Source organism: Ambystoma mexicanum, chromosome 14, assembly GCF_040938575.1.
Source record: "Ambystoma mexicanum isolate Mex_15411 chromosome 14, UKY_AmexF1_1, whole genome shotgun sequence".
NCBI lineage: Eukaryota > Metazoa > Chordata > Amphibia > Caudata > Ambystomatidae > Ambystoma > Ambystoma mexicanum.
The window spans coordinates 590,590,118-590,611,718 of record NC_090940.1 but is presented as its reverse complement, the minus strand read 5'-3'; positions in this window follow the sequence as shown (position 1 = coordinate 590,611,718).

The following is a 21,601-nucleotide window of genomic DNA, read 5'->3' as shown; positions in this document are numbered from 1 at the left end:
CCACCACCCCCACCCCCCCGCCACCAGGGGCACCCTCCACCAGGCCCCCACTCATGTCTCCCACCACCCCCACCCCCCAGCCACCAGGGGCACCCTCCACCAGGCCCCCACCCATGTCCCCTATCACCCCCACCCCCCAGCAGTGCAGGGGCACCCTCCACCAGGCCCCCACTCATGTCTCCCACCACCCCCACCCCCCAGCCACCAGGGGCACCCTCAACCAGGCCCCCACTCATGTCCCCTATCACCCCCACCCCCCAGTCACCAGGGGCACCCTCCACCAGGCCCCCAACCATGTCCCCCATCACCCCCACCCCCCAGCAGTGCAGGGGCACCCTCCACCAGGCCCCCACTCATGTCTCTCACCACCCCCACCCCCCAGCCACCAGGGGCACCCTCCACCAGGCCCCCACCAATGTCTCCCACCACCCCCACCCCCCAGCAGTGCAGGGGCAGCCTCCACCAGGCACCCACTCATGTCCCCTATCACCCCCACCCCCCCGCCACCAGGGGCACCCTCCACCAGGCCCCCACTCATGTCTCCCACCACCCCCACCCCCCCAGTCACCAGGGGCAGCCTCCACAAGGCCCCCACTCATGTCTCCCACCACCCCACCCCCCAGCAGTGCAGGGGCAGCCTCCACCAGGCCCCCACCCATGTCTCCCACCACCCCCACCCCCCAGCAGTGCAGGGGCAGCCTCCACCAGGCACCCACTCATGTCCCCTATCACCCCCACCCCCCCGCCACCAGGGGCACCCTCCACCAGGCCCCCACTCATGTCTCCCACCACCCCCACCCCCCAGCAGTGCAGGGGCAGCCTCCACCAGGCCCCCACCCATGTCTCCCACCACCCCCACCCCCCAGCAGTGCAGAGGCAGCCTCCACCAGGCACCCACTCATGTCCCTTATCACCCCCACCCCCCCGCCACCAGGGGCACCCTCCAGCAGGCCCCCACTCATGTCTCCCACCACCCCCACCCCCCAGCAGTGCAGGGGCACCCTCCACCAGGCCCCCACTCATGTCCCCTATCACCCCCACCCCCCCAGTCACCAGGGGCACCCTCCACCAGGCCCCCACCCATGTCCCCTATCACCCCCACCCCCCAGCAGTGCAGGGGCACCCTCCACCAGGCCCCCACTCATGTCTCCCACCACCCCCACCCCCCAGCCACCAGGGGCACCCTCCACCAGGCCCCCACCCATGTCCCCTATCACCCCCACCCCCCAGCAGTGCAGGGGCACCCTCCACCAGGCCCCCACTCATGTCTCCCACCACCCCCACCCCCAGCCACCAGGGGCACCCTCCACCAGGCCCCCACCCATGTCCCCTATCACCCCCACCCCCCAGCAGTGCAGGGGCACCCTCCACCAGGCCCCCACTCATGTCTCCCACCACCCCCACCCCCCAGCCACCAGGGGCACCCTCCACCAGGCCCCCACTCATGTCCCCTTATCACCCCCACCCCCCCCAGTTACCAGGGGCACCCTCCATCAGGCCCCCACTCATGTCTCCCACCACCCCCACCCCCCCGCCACCAGGGGCACCCTCCACCAGGCCCCCACCCATGTCCCCTATCACCCCCACCCCCCAGCAGTGCAGGGGCACCCTCCACCAGGCCCCCACTCATGTTTCCCACCACCCCCACCCCCCAGCCACCAGGGGCACCCTCCACCAGGCCCCCACCCATGTCCCCTATCACCCCCACCCCCCAGCAGTGCAGGGGCACCCTCCACCAGGCCCCCACTCATGTCTCCCACCCCCCCCACCCCCCAGCAGTGCAGGGGCACCCTCCACCAGGCCCCCACTCATGTCCCCTATCACCCCCACCCCCCCAGTCACCAGGGGCACCCTCCACCAGGCCCCCACCCATGTCCCCTATCACCCCCACCCCCCAGCAGTGCAGGGGCAGCCTCCACCAGGCACCCACTCATGTCCCCTATCACCCCCACCCCCCCGCCACCAGGGGCACCCTCCACCAGGCCCCCACTCATGTCTCCCACCACCCCCACCCCCCAAGTCACCAGGGGCAGCCTCCACCAGGCCCCCACTCATGTCTCCCACTACCCTCACCCCCCAGCAGTGCAGGGGCAGCCTCCACCAGGCCCCTACCCATGTCTCCCACCACCCCCACCCCCCAGCAGTGCAGGGGCAGCCTCCACCAGGCACCCACTCATGTCCCCTATCACCCCCACCCCCCCGCCACCAGGGGCACCCTCCACCAGGCCCCCACTCATGTCTCCCACCACCCCCACCCCCCAGCAGTGCAGGGGCAGCCTCCACCAGGCCCCCACCCATGTCTCCCACCACCCCCACCCCCCAGCAGTGCAGGGGCAGCCTCCACCAGGCACCCACTCATGTCCCCTATCACCCCCACCCCCCCGCCACCAGGGGCACCCTCCAGCAGGCCCCCACTCATGTCTCCCACCACCCCCACCCCCCAGCAGTGCAGGGGCACCCTCCACCAGGCCCCCACTCATGTCCCCTATCACCCCCACCCCCCCAGTCACCAGGGGCACCCTCCACCAGGCCCCCACCCATGTCCCCTATCACCCCCACCCCCCAGCAGTGCAGGGGCACCCTCCACCATGCCCCCACTCATGTCTCCCACCACCCCCACCCCCCAGCCACCAGGGGCACCCTCCACCAGGCCCCCACCCATGTCCCCTATCACCCCCACCCCCCAGCAGTGCAGGGGCACCCTCCACCAGGCCCCCACCCATGTCCCCTATCACCCCCACCCCCCGCCACCAGGGGCACCCTCCACCAGGCCCCCACCCATGTCCCCTATAACCCCCACCCCCCAGCAGTGCAGGGGCACCCTCCACCAGGCCCCCACCCATGTCCCCTATCACCCCCACCCCCCGCCACCAGGGGCACCCTCCACCAGGCCCCCACCCATGTCCCCTATCACCCCCGACCCCCAGCAGTGCAGGGGCACCCTCCACCAGGCCCCCACCCATGTCTCCCACCACCCCCACCCCCCAGCCACCAGGGGCACCCGCCACCAGGCCCCCACCCATGTCCCCTATCACCCCCACCCCCCAGCAGTGCAGGGGCACCCTCCACCAGGCTCCCACTCATGTCTCCCACCACCCCCACCCCCCAGCCACCAGGGGCACCCTCCACCAGGCCCCCACTCATGTCCCCTATCACCCCCACCCCCCCCAGTCACCAGGGGCACCCTCCACCAGGCCCCCACTCATGTCTCCCACCACCCCCACCCCCCCGCCACCAGGGGCACCCTCCACCAGGCCCCCACCCATGTCCCCTATCACCCCCACCCCCCAGCAGTGCAGGGGCACCCTCCACCAGGCCCCCACTCATGTCTCCCACCACCCCCACCCCCCAGCCACCAGGGGCACCCTCCACCAGGCCCCCACCCATGTCCCCTATCACCCCCACCCCCCAGCAGTGCAGGGGCACCCTCCACCAGGCCCCCACTCATGTCTCCCACCACCCCCACCCCCAGCAGTGCAGGGGCACCCTCCACCAGGCCCCCACTCATGTCCCCTATCACCCCCACCCTCCAGTCACCAGGGGCACCCTCCACCAGGCCCCCACCCATGACCCCTATCACCCCCACCCCCCAGCAGTGCAGTGGCACCCTCCACCAGGCCCCCACCCATGTCCCCTACCACCCCCACCCCCCAGCCACCAGGGGCACCCTCCACCAGGCCCCCACCCATGACCCCTATCACCCCCACCCCCCAGCAGTGCAGTGGCACCCTCCACCAGGCCCCCACCCATGTCCCCTATCACCCCACCCCCCCGCCACCAGGGGCACCCTCCACCAGGCCCCCACCCATGTCCCCTATCACCCCCACCCCCCAGCAGTGCAGGGGCACCCTCCACCAGGCCCCCACCCATTTCCCCTATCACCCCCACCCCCCCGCCTCCAGGGGCACCCTCCACCAGGCCCCCACCCATGTCTCCCACCACCCCCACCCCCCAGCAGTGCAGGGGCAGCCTCCACCAGGCCCCCACCCATGTCCCCCTGCCCCCAGGTCCTGACGATACACAATCATGGCAGTAATGGGCAGCATACCCAGCACAAACACCCAGGCAAGGAATGCATCCACCCACATAGTGAATGCAATTACATGACACAACCCCAAAGGCAAGTATGTAAATGAACACATGTCCGTCACACACACATACACAATGGCTGCAAGTGAATGTCAAAACACATATCATGACATGTATGAAACCAATGAGAAAATAACACAAGTGTAAGAAAATATAAAAAATGTATTAAATACCAAAAATAAGTGAACTTTTCAAACATACAATGTTCATTTACTGTTAAATTTTGGCAGGAAATCTGGAAGCTTCTTAAATGTATCTTCTGTGTTGATGTGCCCTTTTCCTTTGTTAACATATTTTTAGGAAGTATAGCCATTACAACTTATTTCCCATCTGACTCTGCAAGACTTTATGACTTATTCATCTGTATAGCTTTAAAATGTATTACGGCTAACTGGAAAGACTCTAGTTCACTTTCCACCAAAATCTGGTGGAACACCATTTGTAACACTCATAAACTAGAGATGTGCATGGCCAATAATCACAACACAATTCCTAAATATAATGCTAAATGGTATTTTTTCACCAGGTATCTTAACTGTTTTAATGCAACTGCTCATGGTACATAAATTTACATTCTTATATTAGCATCATTATTCATATTGCCATACTTATTCAAAAATGCTAGAACTTGATAATGTTTGAAATGATTAGATTGTTTTAATGAAATAATCCAATATACCCATTCCCCCCCCTATCCTCTTCCCTCCTTATCCTTATATGTCTCTAGTCTGTCTCCCTGTACGTCTCCCCCCAAATCTCTATTTTCACTATATATAAATCACTCGTTGCAGACCGGTGATATAATTAATTCTAAACTACATGTTATATTAATGCGGTTTATATCTATTATAGTTCATATTACATTCGCAAGTGAATTTAACAAATGATTTAACCTTATAGAAATACTATTACAAAGGATCAAAATCAATTACTATGTCATTTCTCTGTTGTTCTTGTTTTATTCAAAGTCTGTAACCTGTTGATATCTGTATCAAAATCAATATTTTAACAATAAAAATCATTAAAATAAAAAAAAAAAAAAAAAAACCCATATCATGACATGTATGAAACCAAAGACAAAATAAGACAAGTGGAAGTAAAAATAAAAAATGTATTAAAGATTAAAAATAAGTAAACAAATCAAACATACAACTATGTGGATAATAAAATAAATGGTCCATGTTGGAGAACAAAAGTAAAAATCAAAAAACGAAAAAGGAATACAAAAACAAATGTTGACCAAAGCAATATCAAGTAGAAGCAAAATAATGAAAAACCATTTCCACATGGTGAACACAATAATGAAAAAAAGAAAATGTTCCTTCAAAAAACAAACTAAATACAGGAATGTACCAGGGTCCATGAGCCCAACACCATAAAGGAAACCTACTACTACCTAATGAAAAAAATATATACAAAAAAGTGGCCATTGTCCGAGCGGTCCAAAATAATAAAAACAAATAAAGGAAACCTAACACTAACTAACTATATAACTATATACAAAGGCAGCGGGCAAGTCCTGCGGCTCACTTGTTGATGTTGCTGGCCAGGGCATCATCGAACTCCATGTCGATGTCCTGGAGGCGGGACTCTGTCCTGGCCCCGAGGTCTCGCAGGGATAACCCCATGTTCAGCTCAAACTCCCTGCGAGCTTCCTCGAGGCACTCAGCCCGCCTCAACGCCCGACGCATGGAGAACTCCGCCCTGACCATGGCGAGCCGCTCCTCTTCCGCCCGCTGCCGCTCCGCACCTATCCGCTGGACCAACTGCTCCCACACATAAGACACCACCATCCCAGGGTTGCCCTGCCCTCCGGCCGATGCCTGCCCCTCTGATCTTGATGGCCCCGAGCCATGATGCCTCCCACGTCGAGCCCGCTGCTGCCTCCGACGCCACTGCCTCTGCCAGCACGACGGCATCCAGGCTGATGGAAACCACCGACGCCGTCGTGCACGTGCCCTGCCTGATGATGCTGTCACATCTTCCATCTGCTGGGGTCCAGTTGCTGTGTTGTCCACCCCTGCTGGACCTCCGACTCCCAACTGTGGCAGGGATGGGATCCCCACCGAGCTGGCTGCATTGGTCGGGGCAGGTCCACAGGGGGCCCTGGTGGCATCTGGGCTGGAAGACGGCAAGGAGAACGACTGGTGGATAGCCTGCACAGAGGAGGAGAGGGCCGCCAAATTGGCCAACACATGCAGGAAACCCCCGAACATGGCCGATCCCAATTGGGCCACGTCGGCACGGTGCACTTCGTGATGACGTGCGTGCTCCTCCCGGGAAGCACGCACGGCATCACAAATCACAGCCGTGCGCATCGCGACCCCAATCAGGACCTTCTCCGCACGGCCAGGGGTTCCCACGTCCGCAGGTGGAGGGGAGTCAGGTGACATGGACATCCCCTCTACCTGCAGACAGGCCCGGGACGGGGCATCCCTGCTGGTGCATGGTGGTGCACTCACAGGGTCAGGGACAGCGACATGCACAGGCCCCTCCACGGTGACCTGTGCTGCCTCCTGCCCCTGGCCCTGGACTGCACCACTTGCACCAGCAGGGATGCCCCCATCAGGCCCCATGTGTGCCCCAGTGGCGGCCTCCTCCTCCTCTGTGCAAATCACCAACCTGGATGGCTCCTCACCGTCTCCCACCGTAGCAGGCCCCTGTGGGGGCTCACCCACCCCTTCCGCTGCAGCCGTGGGGGCATCCCCGCCGCCTTGCTCCACAGCGCCATCTCCGCCCTCTTCTTCACTAGCCGCTGCGTAGAGGGAGACAAAGAACACAAGCATCAGGGCACTGTACAATGGTCCCCTAGACAGGAAGCAATAGCAGATGAGCACCACTGTCAAAGTACACTTCCATCATGTCCCTCCACAACACATGGGTCAGTCCAGGCAAAACACACACAGTAACAGGCATGGTGCATGCCATGGACATTTCCATGCATGTCCAATGGACTCTTGAAACATTCAATGATATGTAACTCACATGCATCATGGCTCATGCCTATCACATGCACACACTTCACCTCAGTCACATCCATATGGCCCCAAACACACCAAACACAGCGGATACAAGGGTAATTTGGCTGCTTCACTGAATCTGTGCATTGTCACACACATGTGTCATGCATCCATGGCATGCACAAGTCACAGACACGCAGGTCAGGCACACAGACATGGCTACCATATATGTACCTGGCATCAGCACCCATCCCTCACCCCCACCGTACAGAGACTGGCATGCTCTCATGTTCAAAATCTGCATAGGGCTCCCCATGCGGCATTTGAACACATGCAACAACCATGTGGGTCACACATCACTGGTCGCACATGCATTACCATGATGTCCCTGCACACATACATGCATACATGGCCTATGGCACACATACAGGCAAGTATAATAGAACCAGCACACCGCAACATGCCCTGTCGCACACAGTAATGCTTGAACACTTACCGCTCAACTCCAGACGGGCCTCCCTCTCAAGGATCTGGGCGTGGAGCGCTGGGCGTACGCGTTCCAGGACCCTCATCTGGATGGAACTCATGCAGCCCCGGCCCCCCTCCACGAGGCGCCGGGCCTTCACAAGGGTCCTAGACCTCAAGTCCTCCCAGCGCTTCTTGATCTTCAGGACGTCGCGGGTTGCCACCCCCTCCGCGTTGATGGCAACCACACAGTCGGCCCAGATCCTCTGCCGTCCTTCCTTGCTGGCGCGGGACGATCCAAAGAGGGCATCATACTGCCCCAGGACATGCTCCACCAGGACACCAACTTCGGTGACAGTGAAGCTGGTGCCCCTCTGCCCCTCTGGCCTGGGGTTGCCACTGGTGCCAGATGTGGAAGTGCCCGACATGGCAACCCCAGAGGCAGGTGTGGGTGGGCAACTGGGTCCTGGGGCTGGGCTGTGGAGCGATGTAATCCCAGTCGGGAGTCTTCAGTTCCAGCAGGGGTGGACACAGCAACTGGACCCCTGCAGATGGCTGATGTGCAGGCACCAAATGGCAGGGCACGGTGGCAGCAGGCAGGCAGGCAGGCAGGCAGCAGCAGATGGCACGTGGGAGGCTGCTCGGGGCACTGGGGGGCAGTAACTCGGCCTTCTGGGCAGGAGCGTGGTCTTCCGTGTGTTTTCGCGTGGCCAGCTTGATACGGAGTGATTTGGCACGTGAAAATCCTGCACGTCAGCGTGAAATCCGAGGAAAGGCCCTTAGCGCGTAAGCGCGTCAGCACGCATACGCGATTCTATTGGACCAGAGTCTCTCAGCGCGTAAGCGCGTCTGTGACGTGACCCGCACGGGTGTTCCCCACTCAGCACGTGATGACGGGGCACACGTGGGAATACTGCACGTCAGAGTGTCATCGCGTGTAATTGGACAAAAGTGCGCGTACACGCGATTGGCCTATGTACGTGTATTTAATGGGTGCGCGGGCACTTACACACGCAAGTACGTCAGCGAACCTGTATCCCGTGGTGCGTGTGAATTTCCACACGCTATTGGACTGGGAACTGGATTCCAGGGGTGCGCGGGTCACACGCTGTATCCCGTGGTGCGTGTGAATTTCCACACGCTATTGGACTGAGAACTGGATTCCAGGGGTGCGCGGGTCACACGCTGTATCCCGTGGTGCGTGTGAATTTCCACACGCTATTGGACTGGGAACTGGATTCCAGGGGTGCGCGGGTCACACGCTGTATCCCGTGGTGCGTGTGAATTTCCACACGCTATTGGACTGGGAACTGGATTCCAAGGGTGCGCGGGTCACACGCTGTATCCCGTGGTGCGTGTGAATTTCCACACGCTATTGGACTGGGAACTGGATTCCAGGGGTGTGCGGGTCACATGCTGTATCCCGTGGTGCGTGTGAATTTCCACACGCTATTGGACTGGGAACTGGATTCCAGGGGTGCGCGGGTCACACGCTCGCCTAGAACATGCGCAAAGCATAAATTTGCGCACTTTAACAATAACAAGCTCAGACGCCAGGATGAACATACCGTTCCTAGCAGCAGTGGCAGTGGGCTACCAAAGGAGGAGGAGGAGGATAGTCAGGGCCAGAATATTCACACCCAGAACCAGCCTTTTCGGGATGCCTGATGACCAGGTGTATGGGAGGTACAGGTTTCCACCACACATAACACTGGACCTGGTGAGTGAGTGGGAGGATGACCTCACATCACCCACCCTGTGCTCCCAAGCACTCAGCCCCCTGGAGAAGGTCCTCAATGTACTGCACTTCTTAGCCACTGGATCATTTCAGCGGACAAGTGCCATAGTGGGTGGGGTGTCACAGGCCACCCAGTCACGCTGCCTACACCAGGTCTTGAACATCATCACTGCACGCCCATCAGTCCGCAGGCACATATACCTGCCCAGAACACCTGCAGAAAGGCATGCTGCCGCCCTGGATTTTTACGGTGTGGCACGATTCCCCAAAGTGCTAGGTGCCATCGACTGCACCCATGTGGCTCTACGTCCCCCCAGGGCATCTGAGCACATCTATAGGAACCGCAAGCACTGGCATTCCATCAACGTGCAGGTAGCATGTAATGCCAAGGGAATCATCACCTCAGTATATGCCAACTATCCCGGCTCCACCCACGACAGCTTCATTTACCGAATGTCCACCCTAAGCCGGGACCTAGAAGCTGGGCGGCATGGCGATACATGGCTGCTTGGTGAGTATGTATGCCACTGCACATGCATGCATGTTGGATACTGAGCAAGGTCACAACCCCACCAATGATACCAATCACCACCTCCACAGGGGACAGTGCCTACCCTCTCAGCCCCCACATGATGACGCCAATTCGGAACCCCACCACGCCACCCGAGGTAAGATATAACACAGCCCACATTACGACCCGGGGCATAGTGGAGCGCACATTCGGAGTGCTAAAGTCACGCTTTCGCTCCCTTGACCGTTCTGGCGGGCAGCTGTTATACGCTCCCCCAGTAGTGTGCAGGATCATAGTGGCAGCATGTGTCCTGCACAACGTTGCAACACGCCGGGGCCTGGCCGTGGACATGGTGGTGGCCCCACATCCCCAACCACATGCACAGCCGCTGCGCATGGGAGGGGAAAGGGCACGGGGGAGGCAGCCCGTACACAGCTAGTGGCTAATTACTTCACATAGAAATCACACCCCTGTGGAGTGCACACTGCCCTGGCACATTCCATCTGACAATCAATGATGACTCAACCTGACACTGATCCTGAATGTCTGGAGAATGAACCGTGAATACCATATCAGCCTGAGATTGTTCACCTGGAAGTGTCACAATGTGTGCATCCCTACCCACACAGACACCACCAATGCAGTTTTGTGAAGTTACACATTCAAGCAGCTAAAATGATTACCCACTTGCAAAATGCAACAAGAGGACAGTGCCATGTCAGCCAACCCAACCCCAGCACCGCCACACGACACACCGTGCCATGTCATGCTAATTGCAGTTAAACAAAGTAATCCCCACAACATGACACTAGTCTCACTATGTACAGTGTCCCTATTAGAAACCTGCAACACCTGAAATGCTCACAGCAATGCCAGACCAACAACATACTTGAGCACGTAGTACCATTAACATGACATCACAAATGTTACATATTAGTAGTCTCACCACCTGGAAATGCCTGCACTCCCACCACTACCAACTCTGCAGTGTTGGCGCCATGTAGAGTTGTAGGTGCACTGCTGCCAACATGGACCCCATCTCCAGACTAGAGGTCCTTGTGTAGACATGAGGAAGGGACCTGCAAATTGGGAGGTAGACACAGAAGATGAGTTACACATCAATGCAACATGCAGTGTACAACACAACAGCAATATGCACTAGGAATGTATACACAGTATTGACTACAGACTGCCCACACAGCTCATGGGAGTCCAACGTCACTGTGTAATTCACTGTCACTTGGGCACACCCTTTGCAAGCCCATGGAAACGGGAAGCAGGAGGGGTGTGTGTGACTCAAACCCAAGCATCTGAACCAAATACATTACAAGCCTGCATGTGCCCAGCCACAATGCAGCGTATGCCCACAGGAACCACGGAAGCCAACAAATCGTCCCAAAAAAATAGGGAATAAAAGAAATAACAATAAAAATAAAAATAAGAAACAATCAAAAATGGCCATTGATGGGCCCAGGGGGGTTGGGGAGGCCACCCAGGAGGTCCGAGGACAGGATGCACACCAAAACCCACCTGCGTGGATCCTGGGAAAATAAAACACCTCCATGGGCTCATGGCCCACACGGCTACCCTGTTGTGGGAGTATCACTGCTGTCGCTATTATCACCCTGTGCAGCTGCATCCAGAGGTGGTTGCACTATGGGAGGCAGCCCACGCAAGGCCCTAGTCTGCTCCTCCATGGCTGCAAGCATGCAGGTGTGGTAGGTCTGGTTCTGGAGGATGAGTGTGCGGAGGTCCCCATGCAACAACTCACGGGATGCCCGGACCTCCGCCCTCGTTGCCTGCATCTCAGCTGAGAGCGTACGGGTGAGACGCTCCAGCTGCTGTTCTGTCCTTTGGTGTGTTGAAGCCTCAAGCTCAACAAGAGTCGTCCTGAGGTGAAGGAGCTCCTGCCTCAGGGCTTCCCTGTGGCCCTGGGAATCAATGGAGATGGCCTCCTGCAGAGTCGCCAGTGCCGCCCGCCTGTCCCTGTTGGACCCCAACATGTCCTCCCTGTGTGACTGGCAGATGGAGTCGGTTGCCTGCTCTAGTCGCTCCATCAGGCTTTCTGGGGGGACAATGGAAGTGGCCACCCTATCCATGGCCTGAGCCATCATCTCGGATGATGCAGCCTGTTGGGTTGCCATACCGTAAATGGATTGCTCCCATGCGGTATTGCCGGGTGGCGTACGGCCACCACGTCGGCGGGCACCACACCTGTCTGGGGCAAGGCGAACTGCGCCTTGCTGTGCCGGCACTGCCTGAGGCTGCAGGACTGCATTCCCCCTCTGATCTGCTGGCCCAGGAACAGGATCAGATGTCGCGGAGTGTGACCCTGCATCCGTAACCACCGAAGGCGTAGCTGCCAACACTGACATCCCCATGGAGGGTTCTGACCCTGGTGCAGGTGGGTGAGACAGAACAGAATCCCTCCCTGGAACACTCACCTGCGACGGCACGTAGGTCTCATCCGAATCAACACCTGAGTACAGCTCGGGGGAGGTGCAGCCAGAGACACCCCTTGAGAGCACGACCTGCAGCACTTGTGGGTTCTCCCCCACCACCACACCACATCCCTCACTGGTGGTTGGTCGGCTCTCGGACCCCTCCTGGGTCTGCACCATCTCCACAACCCCAGCAGTATCAGGTGTGTCTTCCCCTGCAAAGACATGAAAACAAAGAAATGGAAACAGGCATTAGCACCATGGCACACAATGAGGGCTGAGAAGCAAGAGAACCAGTACTTGATTGACACATGTCCCACATGACTAAAACCCTCCCATGCATGCACCCTCACTGCGTATGAAGTGCAGGCAAATGGCACACACTGATGACACCAAGATGGAAAATGAACACATTTTCTGCATGCTGCCTTGCAGTGGCATCACACATTGGCCTGTGATTGCCAGGTGAAACACACATGCCATCACACAGATGGCATGTACCATTGCTATTGAGTGAAGATGGAGAGGAGGGCAGCACCTATTCATTCAGTCCAGTTCCCGCATGTAATTGCTTTTCTAATTCTAACAGGTCAGGTTTTTCTCCTGGAGCTGCCAGTCTGAAATGTTCCAATTGCACAGGGACATGTGTGTACAAATGATATCCAGGTAACAAAGTCACTCCACTTCACCATTGCCATGTCAGACATGTGACTAGTGGACAGCGACATGGCTAGTAAAAGTGGGGGAATGCAAACAATCTGACTGAATGAACAGTGAAAAATAAGCAACAATGTTGTGGCAAGGTGACACTTCAAGGGCAACTGGCGTGCAGTTGGGCTAGATGTCTACTGTTGGCAGAAGGGATACTGCTATGGCCAAATGCAGCTGCGCAGGAAGTATTGCATGAAGTACATGGCTGACCCATACGACTCAGGCGCACACACTCTCACCTGGCACACAAACAGAAGCCCTCACACACACACCATGCACATGGATGACACACACATGCATGTGCACTCACCGGACAATGCCTCGTAATCAGCCAGATCTCCCACGCCTTGGATCTGTTCCTCCGTGACGTAGGTCCCAGCGACTGACTCATGTGGAGTGAGTTCCATGTCTACTACTGGAGACCCACCTCCAGTCACTAGAGTTGCGGCATGACTTGAGGCCAGCTTACTCTTTGCCCTGCGCTTTAGGTCATTCCAGCGCTTATAGCAATCATTGGCTGTGCGCCTCACGATTCCAAGGGCACTTACGATGTCCGCAACGGTCTGCCAGTGTGCCTGGCATTGTGCAGGTGTGGTCTTGGATCCTGCAACAATGACCATCTCGTTGTCATGTCCGGACACATACTCGACAAGTGCATTCAGTTCGTCATCCGTGAAGCTGGGCTTCCTGGACGGGCCGGACTGTGTAGCCGTGTCTGGGGCATCAACCTGTGCCGGACGAGCACTCTTCCTCTTCCGCTTGGAAGGTGGTGGTGATCCTGAGTGTCCTGCGCCGCTCTGGACACTAGGGGCAGGAGCCCTGGTGGACTCTGTATCAGGAGTGTGGGATTGCACACTCAGCATGGGAGTTGGTGCAGGCATTGGCTCTAGTGTGATGGTGTCAGGGGGAAATGTCAGCAGCATGGACTAGGACCGACACTGTCCTGGCTGGGTGTGTGAGGGCTGGGGTGGATGGAGCCGCAGCTGCCCCTGCAGCCTCTCCGCCCTGCCTCCTTGGTGCAGCAGATGACCTTGCTGCCCCAGATCCACGTGGCATGATGGCATCAACGTGCACCAGCGCACGTGTCGTAGCCCTGCTGACCTGGAAGTCAGCCATGGAGTCAGCCAGGTCTGGTGCCACAATGGGCTGGTCCAACAAGGGCTGAGCATGGATGGTGTCAGCCACATCAGCCTCAATGGGAGGGGGGGAGGGGGGGATTATGGGTGCCCGTGACTGGTCCTCCACACATGGGGGGACAGGCTCACCCTGCAAGTTACGACCACGTCCCCTACCGGATCCACCACGGCCACCACTTGTGGCTCTTCCACCTTTGCCACCCTTACGGAATCCTCGCCTCCCAGCCATGGCGCTGATGTTAATGTGCGTATGGGAGTGGATGTAGACTATTGTCCTGGGCAATTGGGGGTCAAAGGGGTTGGGTACCAGATGGTAATTGTGCCCTAGTGCTCTAGCAAGGCTGATTGTAACCCCTGGGGAAAGATGACGGGTCACGCAACGCACAGGAGGCCCAAAAAAGGGAGATGACGTGCACGCAACCCCTCCTAGACCACGTGTGCAGAAAGAAAAACCTGCACTACGCTGTGGCACCCAGTAACACAAGAATGAACGTATGCGTGTCACATGCAGCCTAGTATGACCTCGGAAGGGGTAGGCTACACAGGGGGCAAGCACAGATGTTAGATACGTGCGTGACTCACCGTCTGCCTGGTAAACGAGCGTGTAAAAGGAGCACGTTTGGTTGGCAACACCCCCGCCAAAAGAAGATTTGTACGCTGTCTGAGGAGACAGGACAACAGTAGAAGGGAACACTGTTTGAGGGAACAGGCCCAGGTAAACCAGTAAAAGAGAAAAAAGAGAAAAAGCTGTCAGAGGTAACAGGGAATACGAACTTGAAACGCCGTGAAGTAAATCGCGTGTGAAACGACAAGAAGTACAGAATTCATCCACTCGCTCTCCACGAAAAGCACGTACAAGGAAAACGTGTTCTACACGTACCTTTTATACAGGCCCACACGTCCAGCGTCACTTACGCGGCGTGTACGCGCTAGGGCCATTTCCACCAATTACATGCTTTGTCACTTCTGCGTGTAGGGCCATTTCCACCAATCACACGCGATTACACTCTGACGTGCAGTCTTTCCACGTGTGCTCTGTCATCACGTGCTGTGTGGGAAACACCTGTGCGGGTCACGTCACAGACGTGCTTACGCGCTAAGGGCCTTTCCTCAGTTTTCACGCTGACGTGCAGGATTTTCACGTGCCAAATCACTCCGTACCAAGCTGCCCACGCGTACGCACACGGAATACCACGCTCCTGCCCGGAAGGCCGAACTACTGCCCCCCAGAGCCCGAGCACGCTCCCACCTGCTGCTGCTTGACTGCCTGCTGCCCCTGCACTGCTGGGGGGTGGGGGTGGTGGGCGACATGGGTGGGGGCCTGGTGGAGGGTGCCCCTGGTGACTGGGGGGGTGGGGGTGGTGGGAGACATGGGTGTGGGCCTGGTGGAGGGTGCCCCTGGTGACTGGGGGGGTGGGGGTGATAGGGGACATGAGTGGGGGCCTGGTGGGGGCTGCCCCTGCACTGCTGGGGGGTGGGGGTGGTGGGAGACATGAGCAGGTGTGCAGGGTAGTCCCCTGTTTTGTGGGCTGCCTGCAGGGGCCGTGGAGGGTGTACAGGGAACACCTGTGAGGACCCACCCAGCCTAATCGCGTGTGTAACTTCCCACGCACCCCTGTAATACACGTACCAAGCCAAATCGCGTGTGAGAATTCCCGCGCACCCCTGAAATACATGTACCCTGCTGAAATCGCGTGTAAAACTTCCCGCGCACCCCTGAAATGCATGCGCCCAGGCTATTCGCGTGTGGAACTTCCCGCGCACCCCTGAAATACACGCGCCCAGGCTATTCGCGTGTGGAACTTCCCGCGCACCCCTGAAATACACGCGCCCAGGCTATTCGCGTGTGGAACTTCCCGCGCACCCCTGAAATACACGCGCCCAGGCTATTCGCGTGTGGAACTTCCCGCGCACCCCTGAAATACACGCGCCCAGGCTATTCGCGAGTGGAACTTCCCGCGCACCCCTGGAATACACGTAGCACGCTGGGAGACATGAGTGGGGGCCTGGTGGAGGCTGCCCCTGCACTGCTGGGGGGTGGGGGTGATAGGGGACATGAGTGTGGGCCTGGTGGAGGATGCCCCTGCACTGCTGGGGGGTGGGGGTGGTGGGTGACATGGGTTGGGGCCTGCTGGCAGGTGCCCCACAGTGCTGGGGGGTGGGGGTGGTGGGAGACATGAGTCGGGCATGAGTGGGGGCCTGGTGGAGGCTGCCCCTGGTGGCTGGGGGGTGGGGGTGGTGGGAGACATGAGTGGGGGCCTGGTGGAGGCTGCCCCTGCACTGCTGGGGGGTGGGGGTGGTAGGAGACATGGTTGGGGGCCTGGTGGTGGGTGCCCCTGGTGGCTGGTGGGTGGGGGTGCAGGGGGACATGAGCAGGTGTGCAGGGTAGTCCCCTGTTTTGTGGGCTGCCTGCAGGGGCCGTGGAGGGTGTACAGGGAACACCTGTGAGGACCCACCCAGCCTAATCGCGTGTGATAATTCCCACGCACCCCTGTAATACACGTACCCAGCAAAATGGCGTGTGATTATCCCCACGCAACCCTGTAATTCACGTACCCTGCCAAATCGTGTGTGATAATTCCTGCGTACCCCTGTATTACACGTGCCCTGGCTAATCGCATGTAAGACTTCCCGCGTACCCCTGTAATACACGTTCCCTGGACAATCGCGTGTTGAACTTCCCGCGTACCCCTGTAATACACGTTCCCTGGACAATCGCGTGTTGAACTTCCTGCGTACCCCTGTAATACACGTTCCCTGAACTATCGCGTGTTGAACTTCCCGCGCACCCCTGAAATACACGTACCCTGGCACCCTGGCTAATCGCGTGTATAACTTCACGCGTACCCCTGATATGCACGTTACCCGCTTTGCGTTCCTTGTTTGGCAGCCCTGTAAACTGGTCCAGGGTTAGCGCAGCCCTTTGCGATGATTTAGCGATTTTGATGGCTTTTCCTTGCGCGAGGGCGTTCTTGGGGGCGTTACTGGCGCTGCTGCAGGGTCGCTGCGATACTCTGCGCCACGGCTGGTTTGGGAGCCTAAAATCCATGAATACGCTGTGCGCGGAAATCGGTTTTAGCGCACGTGCCTGGCGCAGACAATCGCACGCGGACACTCTGCGCCAGCCGCTTGCGACACTTTTCTGCGAAATTCTATGAATTACCCTGATAATTTTTCTTATATATTTCTAAACATTTGATATTAGGTACACTAAAAGTCATATATTTTCTTTTACATAGAAATGTCCAGTACTTTTGAATGGCTTGAAGAAAATTTCCCACGTGAGGAAATGAGTGAAGACAGTGATACTAATAGTAGACACTTCTCTATATAAGCAAATTAATAATCATTACATTTTTTTTAACAGACCATACAAACATTGAAAATAATATAACAAAAGAGACATTACAAAATACTCTGCAGCGCATGGAACAAAACATGGATATGCTTATGGAAAAGTTCAATCTTTTAAAACATTTTGTGAAGAACCACATAAAAGAAAAAAATATCATTGTCCCACAGGCACCTGTTCCCCCTCTCCATGTCCCAGTCAACTATCCCCAAACCCTCACCACCAAGAAAAACATAGGATGAGACTTCCATTCCTTCATCCCCTCCCATCCATCCTCTCTAAACCTGTAATTCCCCTCTATTTGTGTCAGTTTCTGCTTCCCTGTCTCTTTCATAAATTTTATATCTGTATATAATAAAAAAATATTATTTGTGTTTTAATTCAGTCCTTTGTGTCTTTTTTTAAAAAGGTAAAAAAAGGTAGTTAGGGTGTCTGCTGACTGCGCGGGTATCCAGGGATATCCGCAATTAACCAAAATGGGGGTATCCTGTCCATACTGTCCGCAAGCAAGATGGAACTGTCCTTAGAACACACTGGGTGTCCGCAATGTCCGCAATTAGCCAAAATGGAGGTGTCCTAAGGACACTATACTTGTCCGTACTGTCCGGAAGCAAGATGGGACTGTTCTTATAACACATTCGGTGTCCGGAATGTCCGTAATTAACCAAAATGGAGGTGTCCTAAGGACACTATACCTGTCCGTACTGTCCGCAAGCAAGATGGAACTGTTCTTAGAACACATTCGGTGTCCGGAATGTCCATAATTAACCAAAATGGAGGTGTTCTAAGGACACTATACCTGTCCGTACTGTCCGCAAGCAAGATGGCACTGTTCTTAGAACACACTCGGTGTCCGGAATGTCTGTAATTAACCAAAATGAAGGTATCCTAAGGACACTATACCTGTCCGTACTGTCGGGGTGATAGCCCGGGGGTTGGCAGGGCCGTCTGTGGAGATCCGGGGGTAGGGAGGCCCCAACTCCTCCTGCAGTCCCCAATGAGTATGAAATACACGCAAGAGCAAGGTGTCACTGCGGATTATTAGGTAAAACGGCAGGGATAGGTTCTGGGATCACAGGTCATCCGGGAACACTTCTCAGCAAGAGTGGGCACATGGGCCCTTTTTCTACATGTGTGACGCCTCATTGTGCGTCACCTGGGAAAACTTCCCCCAAAACCTAACGGCACCTCGGGTTGGCTCCCTGAGTAATAGGGTTAGTATAGACACATATAGATGAGTTAGTTGTTGGTAGATAAGAGGTCAGGTGGTACGCTTGGGTCGTCCCTAGAAATTGTTAAACTAGAACGGCTACATGGAGAAGGTTGGTGATTGGCTAGGTTGTGATGCTGTCAGTGGTTAGCCCACCGTGCCCTGATTGGTTATTCTGTGAGTTCCCAACCCTGTGACCATCGTCTTTCCCAGCTCTCAGTGTACCTGATGTTAGAAACAATGTGTGACTAAGTGTCAGCGGTGGACAATAGACAGGTCTGCCATTTTCTGCAGGAGCGCTTCTTTCTCACTGCCGTCAGTGTCCAATTTGTCACTTTATTGTTGCAGTCTGTGTCCCAAACGTAAGACCCCAGTTTCCCTGGTCCTTGGTATTTGGCACAGCATCAGGTCGGCCTGGTCACGTGTGGTGAGACCGTAGCTGGAGCAGAATTACAAGCATTTGATTTGTATTTCAGCTCTGAGGGGCGGTTTGCCACGGCAGCTGTAACCTTGGCTCGGGGGGCGCGGCGTGTAAGTTGCAACTTCATGGCCTTGGCTGTGAGGCCCTCGTCAGGGTTTGTTCTGCATGATAAGCACCTTGCAGCTCCGTCCGAGCTGCTCTGGGCCTTTGGTTACTGAGTTTGCGGCCTACTCTGATGCTAAGGCCTACGCTGGCCTGGTCTATGGGTGGCGCCATATGGTTCACAACAGAGGGGTTTTGGTGGGCGACAGGGGTCTTTATGCATAAGTGCATTGTGTTGCCGTGGTTTTAATAGCGATGAAGCATTTACAAGCATGTACACGACCTCTTGTAGCTTAGCCTATGTGAAAAATAACGACGATGCATCAGTGTGTGTAAACTGTCCGTTATGTCATGGTATTGAGTATGTTCTTCGTGTGAGATTGGTGTGGGTATAACCAGTGTGCATGTGCATGGTGGCACATGTGTTACTGTCCGTCGGCTATGTCGTCATGTTATCTCTAACGATGGAGGCTTTCCTTGTTGTTGTGTCAGTCGAGTTGATCCATATAGTCTATGTCAGCTTCGCCAGAGGTTCCAGCATGTGGCTTGATTGATGGGCAGTTTCCCTGACCATGTGGGATGTGGCCATGGTAGATGTTGATGTCTGGTGCATCTGTGAGTTGGTCGAATTCCTCTCGTGGTGGGTGCTTAGGCCGTGACGATCTAGGCCATGGTCTGGCTGAGAACCGGGGGAAGGGAACGTCCCATTTTCCCTCTTCAGTCCCCCCTCTGGTCGACTTGTCGACCACAAAATTATCCACTCTCTTGTCTCCTCTTACTCACCATACTTATGTTATTCCCGCCAAGTGTCTGTATCTGTCCACGTGATCTTCAAAAGACCAATACTTATAAACACATCCACCAACGGGTTTGCAGTAAACCCACTTCCCAACGTAACTCCTCGGGATTCTTGGATTTTCAACTTTAATTGATGGGGGGTACAAGTCTCCTTCCACTATTTTTTGGCGCAGTCGTTCTCATTCCTTGATGATAATGTCTGCGTTCTTGTCGTATTCAGCTGGCATTAGAAAATGCATCCCCATCATTTCTTCAGCAGTGCGCTTAGATCTTGTCTTCCATACTTTCATCCCCATAAAAGCAGCCATTCCTAAATTCACACAACCTGCTATTACTTTGAAGCCGTCTGATAGCCAGGATGGCATCCACAACCAGATGTAGGATTACCAGCTGACGTCCTTCGCCAATCCCTTTGCTTCATCTTCCATCTTGGCATGCATCTGGGCAAGCTGCAATACTGCTTACGATAGTGTACCATTATCTTCATCATTGGCAGGGATAAATGTACAACACAAACTTCCAATTTTTGCACAAACACCTCCTTCCATTGCTGTTAGTAGGTCCAGTACACATCTATTTGTAGTGCTACCATCCTGATTTCTCTTAATTCTTCTTTTATTGCATTAAATCCGTTCACAGTGGAGTTGATCGTCAGCATGAGCTCTCACCTGGTGATCTCCAACCATTTTGCATTTGCCTAAGCTTGCAGTCCTGGATGTATGATGGAGGAGAAGAACATTGCTGCTCTGCTGAATAATCTGTGCGGTGGTGGGATGCCACTCAGGGCTGTCTCCGAATTCCCCCACAAGTAGTTCCCTGTCAATGGTTCTCCTTGTCTCTTCACTCTTGACAGGTGTACTGTCTTGTTCCCTTGTTTCCTTTCTACCATCCTCAGTGATATATTCCTTCTTTTATTTCCTTCGTCCATTTTCAGGAAAGTTTCCAAGTTAACATGCTTCTGTGGTGCCACTAGTGATGGTACATTGATATGTACTACAGTACATACTCCATCCCACATTGTGGCAGTATGTTGTACACCCTTGCTCCACAGGCCCAGTAGTGATCCATTAGTACAGTTGTTCCTGCATCCCCCTCAGGAAGCTTCACTACTCTCTTGCATCCTTCATTTGTTTCAAAGTCTATTTCTCCGTCATGCTGGTAACAGAGTGTTGGTGCTGTCAGCGGGAGTATTGTTATTGGTTCCTCTTCTTTATCTAACCATGTCACCAGTGCTGAACTCTTCGTCCTTTCTTTATAGCACTTGTCATTTTCTTCTTGCACTCTCATCATGGGTGACTTTGCCAATGTCAGCATCTTTATTCCCACAACTTCGTCCACCCATCTGTCCTTTGTGAACACCTTTCCATATATTAGTATTAGTGGTCTTTCCCAGCATCCTGGTTCACCGGCAACCTCTTTCGCATACCACTCGCATGGTAGATAATCCAGTGTGACCTATTGTGCTTCTCCTTTTTCTGGTCCTTCTGCTATGTACTTAAGTCCTTACGTCTGCTGCCATGAATCATCATACATGGGGAGTGTTTTGAGGAAGTTATTCTCATATGGGTATGTCGATCTTGATTTCCACCCGAGTGTCGCCCTTTTTCCTTGGAATCTTCCTTTCATTTGGAATAATGCTAGGTATAACAAGCATTCAGCAGTTGTTG